The following is a 17810-nucleotide window of genomic DNA, read 5'->3' as shown; positions in this document are numbered from 1 at the left end:
TGCAGATACCTTCTAGACTCAAGTTTAGGAGATTGAAAAGATGTGACATACATGCCTCCGTGCCTCTGCCCCAACTTCCCCTGCTGACACATCCCTCCTCGAGCTGCACAGAGCCTGGTTCTGCAAGGGGATGAAGCAGTGTGGGGAAGGGTGGTAATGCTGCAAACAAAACCCTTTTCCTGGGTGCCCTTCCCACCTGAAATAATGACTTGTTCATGAAGGATCCCCCTTGCTTAGCTCCCATACCCCTGGGACAGTCCCAGATGGTTGGATTCTTGTTTTTTTTAAGATTCCTTTTGACAAAATTAGCTATAGTTATCTGTAAATCTGGCATGAAAGAAAGGATTAATTATACCTAGCTGTACACATTCTTGTACACATTGGACACAGAAATGGCCACCTGAGGTACATAAATGTAGACTTGGTTTTACCTGTTTCCAAGCTTTGTTTTAGTGATCTATTCAAATTTGGTTGTTAAGTCTCTAGCAGGCAATCAGCAGTGCACATTCACTCTGCAGTTTTCAAGCACCAAACCCAGCTGAAGAAAGCACAGCACTAGAAGAGCTGATCACCAAATGCAACTGGGAACCGAAATAAACGTTACTTTTCAAAATGGAATTATTGGTTACCATTTTACCCTTGATGGAATAAGGCTGCAAACATGATAAACATGAGCTATCAGTTTAACTAATAATGCCTTCAATAAATGCAAAAGAACCCCCTAGTCTTTTGGGGAATATATTATTTTACCAAAACAAATCTTGGACTGGGATAACGTGACTTATCTGAATACAACTTCCTGTCATAATCACCATTCTCCACATATAGATGAATCTATTTTGAGCTGTTCTGCCACCATCCAGCAGCAATTTTTCAGACAAAAAGCCACTAGAGAGCGCCTCTTCCACAGTGATGGGACGAGCACTGTAAACCTGCTTGTGTGAGAGACTATTTTTCTGAGAAGTGGAGAATTCAGTGACATGGGGAATTATTATGCACCATTCATTTCCTTGTAATTTAACTCTCAGTAACAAAAGCATAATGTATAGTCTGGTTTACTGGGCTGATTTACAACACTTTAGGTGAAAAGACGATTTCCTTCTCTTCTTTTCATGCTGACATCAGCAGATACAAAGTGTGCATCTCATAACATGACATTGCTGTAGACAGAGCAATGCAGAAAAAAACCCTAAGAGGTTGTGGCACAGTGAACAGCAGCTCAGGAGCAGAGAAGCAGGCCCAGAACCACAAGACAGTGCCTCACACTCTCGCTCCCCACAAGAAATGCCACCAGCAACACCTCGCCAAGGCAGACTGACAGGGAAATGGGGGTCCCACCCTTTGCTGCAGCTATGTGGTTTGGCACCTTCTCATAGAGGCTGGTGTCTCTGATCAGGCAGTGTAAGCTTGCCTTATCTTGTGCCAAAACAGTGTCCTTAGAGAACACCTTCTTTTTGAAACCCAAAGTCTCATTTTGTTGTCTGGGCATGGTAGGGAGGAGATAAATCATGCTCCGATAGGGTTGTTCATTTTATAGGACCATGTTGGAGCACCATGCTCATACCAGATGTACCCATGAATTCCCTTTGTTCCTTCACCACATGTAAGAAAATTGGATAAGAAAACCTCGATGTGCTGTTACCTAGACTTACAAACACCAGCTGGCACTTTTCCCTTCTCACTGTAATCTGAAAGGCTAGAGAAAACCTATCATTATAATACATCTTCATATAGCCTTAGCTTATGCCCTGGACTCCTTAACCCAAACCTCTGTAGGCACCTTGTAAGTTTGGTTTTGCTGGTTTAAAAACAACAAAAAAAACAACACAGAAAAAAACCTCACTTTCACAGGCAGGAAAATAGCATACTTTCAGCCTTGATCAGAAGCGCTCCATTTCTGCCCAAAGGTGAAAAGTAGAGAGGCACACACAAGGTGCTGAGGGAACATGAAGTCTCACAAGAATGGGTTTCCTCTCCTGACTTCTATGCATCTTCTGGTTCAGAGATGGTCAGAAAAAATATGACAGGGTGTTGTGGTTTAACCCCAGCCAGCAGCTAAGCACCATGCAGCTGCTCATTCACTCCCCCCCCACCCAGTGGGATGGGGGAGAAAATCGGGAAAAGAAGTAAAACTCGTGGGTTGAGATAAGAACGGTTTAATAGAACAGAAAAGAAGAAACTAGTAATGATAATGATAACACTAATAAAATGACAACAGTAATAATAAAAGGATTGGAATGTACAAATTATGCATAGTGTAATTGCTCACCACCCACTGATCAAAGCCCAGTTAGTCCCCGAGGGGCGATCCCCCCCCCCCCACTCCCCAGTTCCTATACTGGATGGGACGTCCCATGGTATGGAACAACCTGTTGGCCACTTTGGGTCAGCTGCCCTGGCTGTGTCCTGTGCCAACTTCTTGTGTCCCTCCAGCTTTCTGGCTTGCTGGGCATGAGAAGCTGAAAAATCCTTGACATTAGTCTAAACACTACTTAGCAACAACTGAAAACATCAGTGTGTTATCAACATTCTCCTCATACTGAACTCAAAACGTAGCACTGTAGCAGCTACTAGGAAGACAATTAACTCTATCCCAGCTGAAACCAGGACACAGGGACACCAAGGGTGGTGTTTTTCAGAGTATGTCAGAGCTGAGCAGGAGGCATTGCCCTGTGATCTCTTTAAACATGTACACACCTGCAAAAAACCAGCATGTTGTAACACAGAGAAGTGGCAGGGATGTAAGAGCCTGCTCTGGTACTTTCAGGCTGTCTGTGGGACTTAAAGGAGTAACACAGACTCCTTTATTTTCAGCTGAGAGAGCCAGGTAGAGCAAAGGGCAGATACAATTGATGCTCAAGGAGGCAGCAGGGATAGAAAAAATGTCACTGCATCTAACCTAAGACAGACCCCTGCAGTATCTGGAGGGACACAGCAACACACAATACCAAGAGAGTTTTGTTTCTGAGACATGGCACATGAGAATGACAGTCATGAGAGAGGCACCACTTTTCTCTGTGACAGCCACGGAGCTTCCTGATGAATGAATTGCCATCTGCCAGCTGCCTACTGCTTTGCGATGACGGAGGGATGAATGATGCCATGACAATACTGGAAAAACTCTACAAACAGGATGGACAAACAGGGGCAATGGCAATATTTATAGTAGGCCAGATGCCAGTCTACATTAAACTAGGAGATTTCCTTGGCTTGCTCAGGTGCTGGCAGTTGTCTATTTTTACCTCAGAATTGACCCTCCTGCCCACAGACCCAAGGAAAATCTCCTTTATGTGCCTCACAGCCACCATTTTGTTCTCAAGCAGATTTCTCATCAAGAGGATGACCTACCCTGTGGGTTTTTGTTCAACAAAGTGAGACCTGAAGGAAAAAACAGTCATTCTGGATAGCAAAGAAGTCTAACAGTGAGCTTTATGTCTTTACAAGCAATGCATCCAACACCTAGCAAAACACACAGGTGCAAACCTCAGTAGACCATCAAACCTCTAGAGGGCAGGGGTTCTTGCCTGAATTTTATGCACCATGTAGTCCAGGATAGGTCTGAGAGTACCACACGGCAAATACCATAAAAAGCAATGTACTACCACAGCTCTGCTACCGAGTCACTTCCTTCTTCAAGATTTATTGCAATAAGCAAATCCGACAGGATAGATCATCTCAGCTGGATAACGGTGGCTCCTTCAGGGAGACTGATAGGAGATAACGTGGAAAGGAGCCAGCTCTGCAGTGGTTTAGGTCTGACACTGCTCCCAAGTGGGCTGTGTGAAAGCCATCTCTATACTGAAGAGTTCCCAGTCTGTAGGCTTGGTATTAGAAGGGCCCTCTAGGAAGGAAACTCCGTATGCCTGTCCCTGATACACAAAATTAACAGGTTGGACAAAACAAAAAGAAGAAAGTAGTAAAGAGAACAGGATCCTCCACTGAATAGCTCTTTAATAGTAGTCATGTGTAAACAGTAGTAGCTGTAATAGTGATATCATCTGTGTAATGCAGACCACAGGAGGGCATGGTACCTGCTAGACAAGCCTGGGCTGTGTGGATGCAGAGGCTTGTGGGAAAACTTTGAGGCTTTCAAGACACTCTGTAGCAGAGAGAGTTTGCAACAACAGTATTATAGGCTGAAATAACCCCTACAAGAAGTTGTGATAAGAGGATATGTGTGCAGAAGTCTTCCAGCCCACTGGCTCACTTCAGATAGCAAAGCAAATGCGTAGACATACCCAATAACCAGTAAATGAGCTTCCCTACTTCTGTTTTATCAGGTACACTGATGATTCAACAGCAGTGAATCAGACAGCGAGAAAAGAGGAGCACTTGGTTAGTCTGAAAGCACACTGTAACTGACATTGTACTGCCACTACCTCAGCCTGTAGGCAAATCTGTAGGAAAAACATGTTATAGCAAATGGCTGGATTTCAAGTAAGTCGTTCACCTTAACATGAATTATCAGGGCAATTACAAAGCAGCTGGGATGTCTGGTTCATGTTTTGGTCAGCTCATTGCGACCTACCCATAGCATCTTCCCAGCACACAGGAGCAGCAACATACCACAGAGTTCTGCGACTGGAAGCTTAGCCACATCCACTGCCTCTTTGCTGGAGAGAAGTGCAAATCTGGTATAAGCAGGTGCAAATTTCACTGAAACCAACATTGACAATCAGCATCTCTGGCAACCCCAGTTATGGTCTACTGAAGTTCTTATTCCACAGCTTTTGTGGGATTGGCTGTCAGTCTACATCAACCATGGGAAAGATTCCAGCCTGCATACCTGCCTGATACCTAGTGAGGAAACTGGGACTGTGCCAGCTTAGTTTAAAAGGTCACAAGCACTGGTCAGCAGCTAAGATGGTTACCATGAGCAGAAAAATATAGTTTATCGCAATAAACTCGCCAATTCATCCAGGTGACTCTTATAACTTCAGTAAATTCTCAGGTACATTTGTGTTCACACTGAAATAAGAAACAAACCCAAACCTTATACACCTCCCCTGGGAGCTACTTAGGAGACTTAATGAAAGTTGCAAACTCCCTGAGCACTGATGGTAAAGTATGGCCTTACTAAATAGACCAGCAAATATATTCTGCAATTCTTCTGAGTTATGATCATGAGAAAAAACCCACAAAATAAAACTTTTTTATTGCTCCCAGTGTACATAAATTCTAATGAATTCCCTGATGAAAAATTTGGTTAAAGGTAGAGGTGGTTGAGAATATGTTCTCCCTTAAAATATCACCAGTATGCACAGTCCTAATGCTTTAGATTAAAAAAAAAGAAAAAGTAAAAAAAACCCCTAAGGTGCACAGGAAGTCCCAGAAGTATCCTACACTGTTGTTACAAGCACATATTTGGCAGCTACAGCCATGCTTCAATATGTGTTGGCATTACTAAACTCTTACATCCCAGCTAAAATCCAAATCATAACTTGTTAGCCACCAAAGGTACGTGATTATATTTCCCAGGTTTGATTAGGTGACTTACAGAACTAACATAGACTGCCCAGATAAAATGTTCTGTACATCAACATTTGCATGTTATTAAACACATTATTATTTGTATAGCTCAACTTATGCAATTCAACTTATATCAGTTAGTTACACGCTTCACAGTGTGAAGGCACAGTTAATTCTAACATTTCCAACTGACACGATCTGAAACCTTAGTATTTTTCCATGAACTCACTGGAAAATCATTTCAAATAATGAATCAATGTGAGAATTTCACAACTATTTGTGAATAGGAAAAAAAGAGAATTGTTAAATGAATTATTTATTGAGAATTATTCCCTTCTGTCTCCCAAGAAGCCTTCTAAGAGCATAATGTGCTTAGAAGCTGCAGAAGTGTTTGTTAAAGTTACGGCATGGGGCTCCAGGCTTATTTTTGGCTGAGACCTGTTCAGTTTCTGGGTAGAACAGTTATTGTATGGATTTGCTCACAACCACCAGCACTGCAAACTGAGCCTGGGATCAGAGAGTCATGCTGGATTCTTTTGGTTCTGTTTAGCATCCAGGCAAGCAAGAAAAGCTCTACAGCCCCAGTGACAGCCTCAGTAAAGCACAGGGAGCTGCACTGCCTTCTGTTTATGAAGTAGATTTGCACAGGTGCTAAAATGACAATGAACTAGCAAGAATATTCTGCTTGTCACATAGAGGAAGGAATTGGAGGCAATCCTCTTCCCTGGCTGTTCCAATGCTGCAGTGCTAATGGGAATATCAAGCAATACAAGGTATTTTTGTCAGAAAAGGCAGCAAATGCAAACAATGAACAGATCTCTTAAGCAAGACTCCAGCTTTACCCAGCTACTTTTCAGAGTCAGATCAATATTATGTTTCATGTGATACCTGACACTTTTCATGAATTGTGTGGGTTTAGGGCTTCTAAATTATACATTTCTATTAACATTACTTTAAAGGGCAACATATTCTCAGTCTTATCCATTCAGAAAAGTTTGCATGGAAATAATTTAAACTTTGCTAGACTAAATAATTCAAGCTTTCCATTTTTATTACATACTAAGAATATCCTCATGTAAGTGACAATTGTAATGTTCCTGTAAAGTGAAATTTTTACCATACAGATCAGTAACTATGTTTGCAATGCTTTTAGGACAGTGTATAATCTATTTATGCACTCTGTGTTTTTTCACCACCTGAAAAAATGGTCTGAATGGAGATGTTCCTTGTTACAGATTTTAAATTTACTTTTTTCACCTGTGTTACATATTGACTCTTGATAGAATTTTAGTGTAGCTCTATAGTATAAATAGTGAAATAAATAAGTAATAGATAGGAGTAGATCCTGACCTGAACACAAGAGATCAGAGGCATAAAGAGGAGTGTAGGGATGCTCTAGCTGAGCAGATACATACCTCCCCCTACAGATGGCTTTGGAAAACTTGTGGTATCGTTTCATGCACAAGGGATGGCTGGACCTATGTTTTTGATTTTTTAACATCTTGAACATCAAAAAATACTTAGATTAGCTTTGTTTCAGCCAGGAAAAGGTAAGGAGGGGAACCAGAGAGGAAAGTTCAGTCTTCCCATAATAATGAGTGGGAGTGGTTGTGAACTTCTTTTTCCTCCCATCAGCCTCCATTTAGGCATTTGCCCCAACATCGTTTCCTTCTTGGTGTTCATGTTTCAGCCTTATTTTTGCCACCATTTTTTCTTTTCCAACACAAACACTGAACTGAGAGAATGATGTGAAGTTTTCCACCCAAGTTTATAGGGAATCTGAATAACTTCATGTCTGTTTATTGTACATGATAGGGCTGATAAACAATGACTAGAAACCCAGAACTAGATACCACTGGAAACCCAAAAATGTTGCTGCAATTGGTTCATGTGAATCACATTCCAGACCAAAGGAGAGAGTTCCCTACCTCTGTCCTTCCCAGGCTTTCACCAAGATTTTAGGATCAATCTGAAATTGTGAAGGTTCAAATATTTTTCTTAGTTTTCTCAATTCTACCTAGTAGTTGAAGATAACATGGGATGGGATGGGATGGGAAGAGAAGAGAAGAGAAGTTGTTCTCCAAAACCAGTTTTGAAAATCTGAAGGTCAGAATGGATCAAGGATGGCTTGGTTAAGCTGTGAAACACTTGTAATTCTTCCATCATCAAAAAACCACAGTTCTTTGCACAATTTATGTTTTTACCCAATTAGCCTTCAAAATAATTATGCTTTAAATATGGCACAGCTGATCCTATGCAATTCTTTCCCTACAGAGGAAGGCAGTGAGCCCCAGGAGCTCTACACTTCCCCTGGCTCTCCTGCACCTTCACCCGCAGACAAAAGCCCTGTGCCTTGACACTCCAAACCATACCATGCACCCCCAGAGCAAAAGGTGCTGCCAGCAAGTGCAAATACCCAAGGCATCACAGATCCTCAATGCAACAACTTTCAGTGCCACCAAAGGGTGAGGGAGAGGCAGGAATGTTTAGCAAAAGCCAGAGCTAGCCAAACATCTCAGCTTCAGTGCACCTGCAGGGGCAATGTGGCCCCATGGCATAGCCAGGATTAGACCTCTGTCCTTTCTAAGCCTGTTTACCTTTTATTGACTACTATTTTCATATTTTTCTGTTGGCAGTAGCAGTTATCATTCAGATAAAATGCATAAAACATACTGACACAAAACTACAGTAAAACTATTTGGTCTTTGTTTTGTTTTCAGAAGGCATGACTTTATCATCAGCAGCTTTCTAATAACACTGCACAAACACTGATGGGTCTTGAGAATATCACAATACATACAAGGACAAAGTGTGACTAGTGTGTGACACCATGAAAACCAAGAAGTTTCATGTAGCCCTTTACACTGGTTAGCTAGTTCACGCCAGATTTGAGGCAAAGTACACAATTTCTGAGCTTAAGCTTGCTCTTTCTGTTTCTGATTTCTGAGGAATTTCATCAGCTGAATTTTTTTCCCTAATGAAAATAAAAAATAATTTGAAGACTCCAGCCTCTTCCCTATTTCTCCAGCCTATTTGCTGCATTATAATTACTTCAGAGTGTTCACAGAACTAGGCAGTACCTTGGCTCCATACTCCAGAGGCCTATCTGTACCCCAGGAGTTCACACTTAGCAGGCACTTATGCTATGGTCCCTTAAGCCTCCTGCTTTGAGTGCAAGTGTCAGCAGTTCTTCCTCACCTTCCCACAGCTGCACCCAGAGACATCCTAGGGGTCTTTCTGGCTCCAAGGCACAGGACAACCATGTGAGCATCACCTACTAGCTGGGCAGCAGAAATGAGAATGACCCTCACACCTTCCACAGTCCCCTGTGACTCTCTCTGTGCTGAATGGGGACTCAAAAATAAGACACATTCCACAGCCATAGCCTAACATGTCATCATGGCCAGATCATGACTAAGGTCCCACTGTGGACAGGCAATACAGTCAGGAGGACTGTACCAGCATATCAACAGCAAGATTCTATTTTCAAGGGACAGAATCATTCAGAATCATCCTTCTTCCTCCCTTAAAACAGGAATGACAATAGTATTTTTTCCCTGACTCTTTTGGACGCTGATTCAGAATGCATTTAGGCAGATAGAGGAAGTTAAACACACAAGTAAACTTGTGCTTAAAAAGTGCTCAGGCATTTAAATACCTTCATGAAGAAAAGTTTAGACCTCATGGGCAAGAACCATCTCTCACTCTGAGTATAAAATACCTGGCAGAGTAACAGTTACTACCTTAATGACAAACAGGACATGGAGAAATTTGGGCCTTAGCTTGTATGAGTAAATTTTTTTCAGTTGCTGTCTGGCACCTTTCAGGATCACTTTGAAGATTAAAAAGGAAAAAAAGAAAAGTGACTTAGCCAGATGAATTCTGCTCAGTTTGACAGCTAAATCTGGACTAACTCCATTGATTTTGCTGAAGTGATCTTCTCTTTATACTGCTTTAACAGAGAAGTTTTGGCCTGGGATCATCTCTAAAAATTTATCCTTTTCCAAGTTAAAAGAACAAAAAGTATTTGGGAGTGCAGGGAGTTTAAAAGTAAACAAAAAAAGGAGAAAAGAAGAGAACATTTGGGGTAAGAGAAAGTGGGAAAAGGATGAAAGAACATGGAGACTTTTGAAAAGACTTCCAATTGGATTAAAATGATGATAAATGGAGGTGCAGCACAGGGGTCAGGCTCCTCTCGATAACAGGATCTGAGTGCTCTCAAACAGTTGGTGTCTGTCAGTTATGTGGGAGCCCCTTTGGTCTCTTGTGACTAGAGTTTTTCATCCTGCGTTTCTGACAGGATAAAGCAGAGCAGCTAAACAGGATAATTCCCACATTCTGCTGGGTGAGTCATTTCCCTCATGCTTTTGAAAAACCTTGCAGGCAAAGGGGAGCCGTGCTGACAAAGCAGAGGAAGTGCACTTTTTTGGATTTCACAGGGCGCCTGGTTCAAACATGTGTCGCCGTGACAGAGAACACCTGCAGTATAGTTCAGCAGCAGTCTGGCAAACACAGCCAACCAGCTCGGCTGGGGCCCTGCACAACACGTGGGCTAGAGGGCTTTATTCTTTATTTTTATGTTATTTATTTAAACCTTCTGGGAAGTAGGATGAAACCTTCAGCCAGCGCACTTTTCACTTTCATTATACGGCAAGATGCAATCACTGAATTAATGAAGCTGCCCAATGCAGAAACAATCTCTACAGTGAAGAGCCCCATGGTGTGAAGGGGGATATGTATAGCTTAATGCTGTTTGGCAAGGCTGAGCTCAACTGGAGCATCACAGCATTAACCGTTCCTTAATGCCAGTTGTGCACTATGGAGGTAAAAGGGCTGCCATTGAGAGCAATCTGAGCGGCTGGTGAGGTTGCTGAACCTGGTGATTAGCAAACTAATTACCCCCTGTGGCTTACAACTCATTAATCAACCATTAAAATAATCATTTCCAAGAACAGTCTTAGATGTTTCAGGAGAAAAAGGCTGGGATAGTTAGTCTGTAGCCACTTGGGCCAATTTGATTTTAGCTGTTCTAGCAGCCAGGAATTATATTTCTGACCTGTTGAGTGCCTTAGCCCCTGCCCAGGACCCAGAGCTCGCCAAAGCCTCCGAGTGAAAAACACCTTTGGCCAATGACCTCTCACAGCCTCCTCTTTCTTACCTGTTATGGTCATCCTTCCCACCAGGACATGCACCCCATTTCCCTGCCCCGGCCACCATAACACTAGGCATTCAAGGCAGAAGTTTGCAGCCCCTCCTGTCAGTGTCAAACATGCACCTGGCCCCTGGGCTGATGGGCTGACAGCAGTTGCAGCTGAGCACTGAGCAGGTCAGAGTGCAAATGCACCCAGCCCAAATTGAACCACACTAACCCCTTCATGCAAACCTGTCCAGCTTGACCCTATGCCAAATGAGGATGAAAACAGAAGGCAAAATAAGGTTTCACTCAAACCGTGTCTCAGCTGCACTCACACCACCTCCCCAGGGCTACAGCACCATGATGAGAGGTCATCTGAGTGGGCTCCAGGGCAGAGATGCTGCATGAAGGCACCTGCCAGTGACACACACCACCAAAACACACCAGTGGACCCCAGGTGCCAGCAGACAGCATATGGCAGGAGGCCCATCCTTATGTTCCCCACCTGTTTTAACTACTTTAACTTAGCCCATGACTTGTGCTTCCAGCTCTGCACACAGTGGCCAGTCTAGCAGTCCAGGTGATCTCTTCTTCACCATTTGTTCCTAACACCCACTCCTTTGTCTAGTCTTTATACCTGCATCTTCTATTGTTTTAGAGAAGATCTGTGTAAAAAGGCAGGCCAGCTAAAACACTGTCCTCTTTTGACTCCTGCTTTAAAATCCTCCCCTGCTGGAATGCCTGCAAAACATTTGATAACAGCGTGACCATGGGCAAGAGGACACTTTTATCTTTTAAGCTAATGAAGAACGTTTCATTGTTTAACCTGCCTTCTGTCTGGCCAGAGGCTTCTGCTTAGTTTCGCTTATCTGTATGTACAGCTAATCAGGTCTTCAGTAGAAAGAACTGTCTTTATTACTTGTGTCCAGCACTTAGCATGACAAAGTCCTGAACACATGCTGAGGCTGCAGCACAGAGTAGTAGGATAATTCATGTATTTTCAGATCAGCTGGGCTTAATGAAAATCCCAGGATATTTAGATAATTGGCTGAAGATGTCTCTGAGCACCGAGACCTCCAAAAGGAAGAGTGAGGCTTCAGAAAACTGCAAAAGGGCAAGAAGAATGCCTGTATCTTTAAAAAAAAGGGGGAGGGAGGGGCGAAGGAAGAGTAGTCAATAAATAATAGAGCTAAAATCCAATTCCTGGAAAAATGTTGACACAAATAAACGAATTACTTAAATACCTAGAAGAAAACAAAAGATGAGTAATAGCCAACATGGATTTGTCACAAAGACACCATGTCAAACCAGTCTAATGTCTTTCTATGACAGGGGAATAGCTTTAGGGGAAAGAGAGAAAATGTCATGTGTCTTGACTTCATTAGGGTTTTTGACACTGACATGATACTTTGAAAAAGAAGATAAGGAAATGTGGGCCATACAAAAGTACTGTAAGGGTCAGGCAGTGCAGACTTGGTTGGAAAATCATTCACTGTCAAAATGAAAAGATGGGCCTAGTGAGGTTCCATAGGGATGATTTAATGTTCACACTGGGACCTAGATGATAGATTAGGGAGGACACCCACCAAATCTACAAACGATGCAGAGCTCAGGCAAAACCAATCAACTGTACAAGTACAGAACAAAGTTGGGTAGCTGTTCTGTAAGAAAGGATCACGAGCTGAACATGAGTTGACAGTACCATAGCATCTCTGTATGGGGGAAAAAAAAAAAAAAAAGGCACAGATCATCCTGTACAAGCAAGAGTGTAATCTGCATATCATGTGAAATAATGTTTCCAAACTATTATTAAGGCCTCCACTGGTGCAATACCTTTTTAAAAGAGATAAGGACCAACTGGGAGACAAAAGGAGATTGACAAGAAAAGACAGCATAAAAACTGCAAAAACTAGTGTTGCTTGGTGTGGTGAAGATAACACAGAGGCGAGCTGTGCTAAATCCTGAAATGCAGAAAGAACAGCTTCAGAGAGAAAGGGATGAGTTTGCTGTCCCACTGATGGTGGGCAGGATGAGTTGTAATAGACTGAAATTACCACAAACATTAGGTTAATCATTAAAAACTGTAATGGGAGTGTACCATAAGAGTAGATTCCCTGGGGAGGCTATCAAATCACCATCACTGAAGGTTTTTAAGAATGTTAGACAAAGTATCTTCAAAGACCAACATAGGTTTAGGTGAAAATGCCTTAGGGCAGGGAGCTGGACTACATATTCATACTGAAAAAAAGAGTGCCAAACTGGATCAACTTCACCCCAAAGTTCAAAAGCACAAGAGTTCTTGTGCTTCCTAATCTGTAATGTAGCCAGGGAGGACTTTTTCTTGCAGGGTACACTTTTCACAGGTACTCTTCTGCCTGCAAAGTGCAAAATGAAGGAAAATATTACTATACTACATTAAGAATTTACACCCTATTTGCACGGGTGTAAGCTGAGAAAAAATCCTTGTATTTACAGTCAGTGTTGCATTAGATGGCAAGACCTGAAGATCAGAGTTGTTTCTGGGTTAGAATGACAAAAGCACAATCGGGGAGAGGAGGGGAGAGAGGAAAAGGGAAAGGCAGGCAAGGGAGAAAAGAAAAGCAGTTGCTACAAAATGAAAGAAGTTTCTACAAGAAAACATTGGCTCTGCCACACACAAAAGTAAAAGCCCATATTTTTCATTTGGAAAAATAAAATTAAATATTCCAATATTTTCAAGTATTTTTTCCTGCAGAATTTCTGTTATCTTAAAAAACAGTGATTAACATCTCAGCATTTTGTTCTAAGCAATAAAAAAGTCCTGAAATGCTGAAGTTTTCCACAGGACAGAAACCCCAAATGTTGCTCATTTCTGTTTCCATCTTCTTTATCTTTTTTTTTTCTTCTTTTTTTGTCAATTACATACCTTTGTCATTTCACAGACAAGGGGGGCTGTGGAGATGACTTACTCTGGGAGAGCTGTCAAGAAGTTCTCAGCTGTCCACCTTCTCCCTCTCCCAGGGACTCCTGCTCTCATTGCAGGTACTGTTGACCTGCTTGTGAACTAACTCCTGGCAGTGACTTGGGTTTTCATTAACAGTTTGAGCTATAATTTACAGCAATTCTCAAGCTGCTCCACAACCAGGCAAACCAGTGGTGGGGGCAGGAATGCCTAAGACAAGGTAAGGATAGAACCAGCGCAGAGTGGGGAAGAGTCCGACTTTGAACATACAGCTGTAAGGTCCCTACCCCAAAACCTTGCCACTGAACATTGCTACTTCCACTTCAGCAGTCCAAGCCCATCTTGCCTAGGGTGCAAACTTCATTTCCCTGGACAACTTCCAGCTGCAGTCAGCATGCTACTTGTAATTTGAAATGGATGCTGTTTCCACGGAGGCTCCTACCTTCTGAAGGTTGACTTCAGAGCTGGATGACCAGCAGATGGGGGAAATATACATGGCATTGCAGTCCTACAGCCTGCTACAGCCTGTACAGGAGTTTAGGATCCTTTCAGCCAAAAAAAACCACAGAAAGGTTTTTTCACTGGTCCTCTTTTGAATTGTCATATAAACCCATGTGTGTCAAGTCTCCATTTGTACAGAGACCTGGACTGCCTGCACTTTGTGTACTGTAAAGCCTATTACACCTTCTGACCAACACTGATACTGTTTTTTCTGGGCAATTACAGAGATTAAAAGCTGGGGGAGAGGAGGGAGAGAAAGAGTCATACACAATTTCAGGCATTAAACTTCTGTATCCACTTCTCAATTGGGTATAGGGGAGGGGAAGAGACTATCAGTTTAACAGTGGGACTATCAGTTTAACTCTTAGGGAATGCCTAGATTTTATCAAGTAGCCATCATAGACCAGCAGGCCTCTTCCTTGACTCAGCCTGCCTTCATCTGCAGCTTCCCAGAGGTGACAAACATGGCTTATGCTACACCCCTGCCTCCCTTACACCGCTTATGAGTAAGGGAGGCACCAGCCTACTGCTGAACCTACCAATGAAGGAGGAGGACAGTATATTGCTGCAGCGACGTGCATCTCTCCAAATGGGTACCTCGAAATATGTCCTAGACATCATCAGCTAGGGCACCTTTTCCATTTCTAGAAACACAGAGGGATTTTTTTGCTTTCATAGCCTAGTTTTGCTTAGAAAGCCCCCCATCCAAGCATTCCCAGGGACCATGTGTTTTTGAAACTTAAGTATTAGAAAAAAGAGCTTTGATTCCCCTATAAAGAAATTTCAGAAAGAGAATGTGCAGTGCAGAGTTCCCAGAGAAAGCATGCAGGGTGGTGGGGGAAGGTGCTGTGTAATAGGGCCTGAGCTCCCACAGGTCCCACTAAAGCTCTGGGCCTGGAGCCACATTCCATTCAGCTGAGGGAGAGAAACGCTTAATGTCCTTTTGTTTAGAGATCACTGAAACAATAGAAGTCAGTGCCCAAAGGCTATGAAGGCAGGGAAATCCAAGGGTTCATCAGGGGCCTGAAAAAAGGGATTCATGCAGAACAAAAGCAGGCAATCAAAGTACAGCCAAAACACAAGGGCTCTGCCAGGTGAACTATGGTACATCTTGTTTCTGGTTTGTGCACCCCACCGTGGTGGCACAAGGCTCTCATCTCCATGCCACATGCCCGTGTCTCACTCATTCAAGGTCACACTGTGCTCTATTGGCTTAACAACCAATGGTAGACTGTTTTGCACTCAGAAGCTGGTATCAACGGGCATGGGCACATCTCCCGTTCTCCCGTGGAGCTCTAAGGAGCTAACATCTTCGACGGATGCAGCAGTTTGTTCTGTGAATGTGGGTGTTTACAAGCATAAGGCATTCAACTGAGATTCAGGATCATAGAATCATTTAGGTTGGAAAAGACCCTTAAGATCAGCAAGTCCAACTGTTAACCTAACACTACCAAGTCCACCACTAAACCAAGTCAGGAAGCGCCATGTCAACACATCTTTTAAATACCTCCAGGGGTGGTGACTCAACCACTTCCCCGGGCAGCCTGTTCCAATGCTTGACGACCCTTTCTCAGTGAAGAAATTTGCCTAATATCCAATCTAAACCTCCCCGGCACAACTTGAGGCCATTTCCTCTTGTCCTATCACTTGTTACTTGGGAAAAGAGACTGACACCCACGTTACTACAACCTCCTTTCAGGTAGCTGTAGAGAGCAATAAGGTCTCCCCTGAGCTTCCTTTTCTCCAGGCTAAACAACCCCAGTTCCCTCAGCCACTCCTCATAAGACTTGTTCTCTAGACCCTTCACCAGCTTCGTTGCTCTTCTTTGGACAAGCTCCTGCACCTCAATGTCTTTCCTGTAGGGAGGGGCCCAAAACTGAACACAGTATTCAAGGTGCAGCCTCACCAGTGCCAAGTACAAACGGATGATGACTTTCCTGATGGGCTGAAATCTCCAACACCTACAAGGTTGAATTTGGGATTCCAGTTTGGATCTGTCATTAAATGCAATCAGTCTTTATGACAATTCCACAAACAAAAATGAGAGGTTTTAAATCTCTCAGAGCCTGACAACTAACACCGCAGAAAAATGAAAGTATCTAACTACTTTTCAACAGTGAAATACTTTGAAGGGGACAGCTCTACAATGAGATCACCTTGTGCTGGGGTGAGGATGACAATACTAACAACATAGTTAAGTCTTCTGCAAAAACTAGACATTTCCAGGAGCCAGACCAGGCTGACTGTCTGCTCATCCAGTGACAGCCTTATTGCCCCTCCTCTTGAGAAACCCAAGTACTGATTACAGCAAGAGTGCAATACAGATCATTACAAAACAAACAGGAGCCAAATAAGCATTTGCAGTGGGTATGTGGTTATCAGCACTGGAAGGCTTCCCAGAAACACAATGTTTTCAGCAGCCCCTTCATGGGTGAGAAGGAGGTTGTCCATCAGGTAAGGATCAGCATTTTATTATCGCTGTACTGATTAGTTGGGATCCAGCCCAAGGAAGAGAAGCCCTGGAGTGGTGTGCTCTAATTGATTCAACCAGCACAGCACAAAGCCTGGTGAGTACTTTCTGGATCTGTTCATAGAGAGGCAGAGGCTTGCAGGAAGGTCAAGATGAACCAATAATCAGTCAACTTGGGATAGACACTTCAACCAGGAGCACAAGAGGAAACACCTTCCTCTCATGACACAGTGAAAGTGGTCAAGCTGCAACCAGCTTGGCAGAGTGAGGCAAGGACTTGTTATCAGTCAGAACCTTGAAAGATTTTAATTGAGCTGGAAACTTGTAATACTCCCATATTCACAAGAATTGCTGTAGTGCTGTGTCAGCACAAGAGTGTGCAGAGAAGGGCACAGCACTCTGAAAGTACAGCTGGAAGAAGGACAAGGATTGAGGACAGGCTGATAGTCCAGCTAAGAGGAGAAGGGCTTGCTCCAAAAGTGAATGTTCTGGCCATGGATGAAGGTGAGACCATCAGCCTCACCACAAGCATCAGCATCCCTGTCTGCTCATCCTAGCCTCTCAGCTAAAGGCACAGCTGGAGGGGAGAGATCTTAGAAGGGCAAAACAGTGTTCATAATAGGCAAAGCAGAAAACCAACCAAAATCCCTTCCATGAGCCGCTTTCTTCAGCAGAGCAGGAGACCTTGCAGACCTCCCTTGACAAAAAGGTGGAAAGGTAAGATAAGCCATACTGAGCTACAGAGCATAACCAAGCCTAGTATTGGGACTCAGAGGAGGACTCATCTCTTTCAAAGAGGATCTCAAGTTTTCCAAGAATTAAGTTACATTACATCCCATTTTTGCTTTGACAGAAGTTATATATCAAATCAGAATATTTCATCCAAGCCTTGCAGATAATTTCTTCATCAACATGCTTTATTAAAAAAGCGATTTGAAAAAATCCTGACCTTTTATAGGTCACTTCTCTTTTCCTAGCCAATCAGATCTCATTGTTCCCTGAGGTCCTAATCAATTATCAGCCCATTTATTTCACTTGATATGAAGACTGTGCCCAATTAATTCACAGATGCATTAAAGTGAAAGGTTTTACAATTGAAATGAATGTTTCTTACTTTCTGTCATGTCCTGCTCTGGGAAATTAAGTTTAAATAAATGTTAACGGAATTGTCAATAATGCGTCGCATAAAGGTCAGGGTGGTCAGGCTTTAATACAAGGGATGTTTTTATTTCTTTATTATTAGAAAGTGGTTTCTTCTTTTATCTGGTAAAAGAGGAGATGTGTACAGCTACCAC

The sequence above is a fragment of the Aquila chrysaetos genome, chromosome 6 (genome assembly GCF_900496995.4).
Source record: "Aquila chrysaetos chrysaetos chromosome 6, bAquChr1.4, whole genome shotgun sequence".
In the NCBI taxonomy this organism is placed as follows: domain Eukaryota; kingdom Metazoa; phylum Chordata; class Aves; order Accipitriformes; family Accipitridae; genus Aquila; species Aquila chrysaetos.
Note: the sequence above shows the minus strand (reverse complement) of the source record.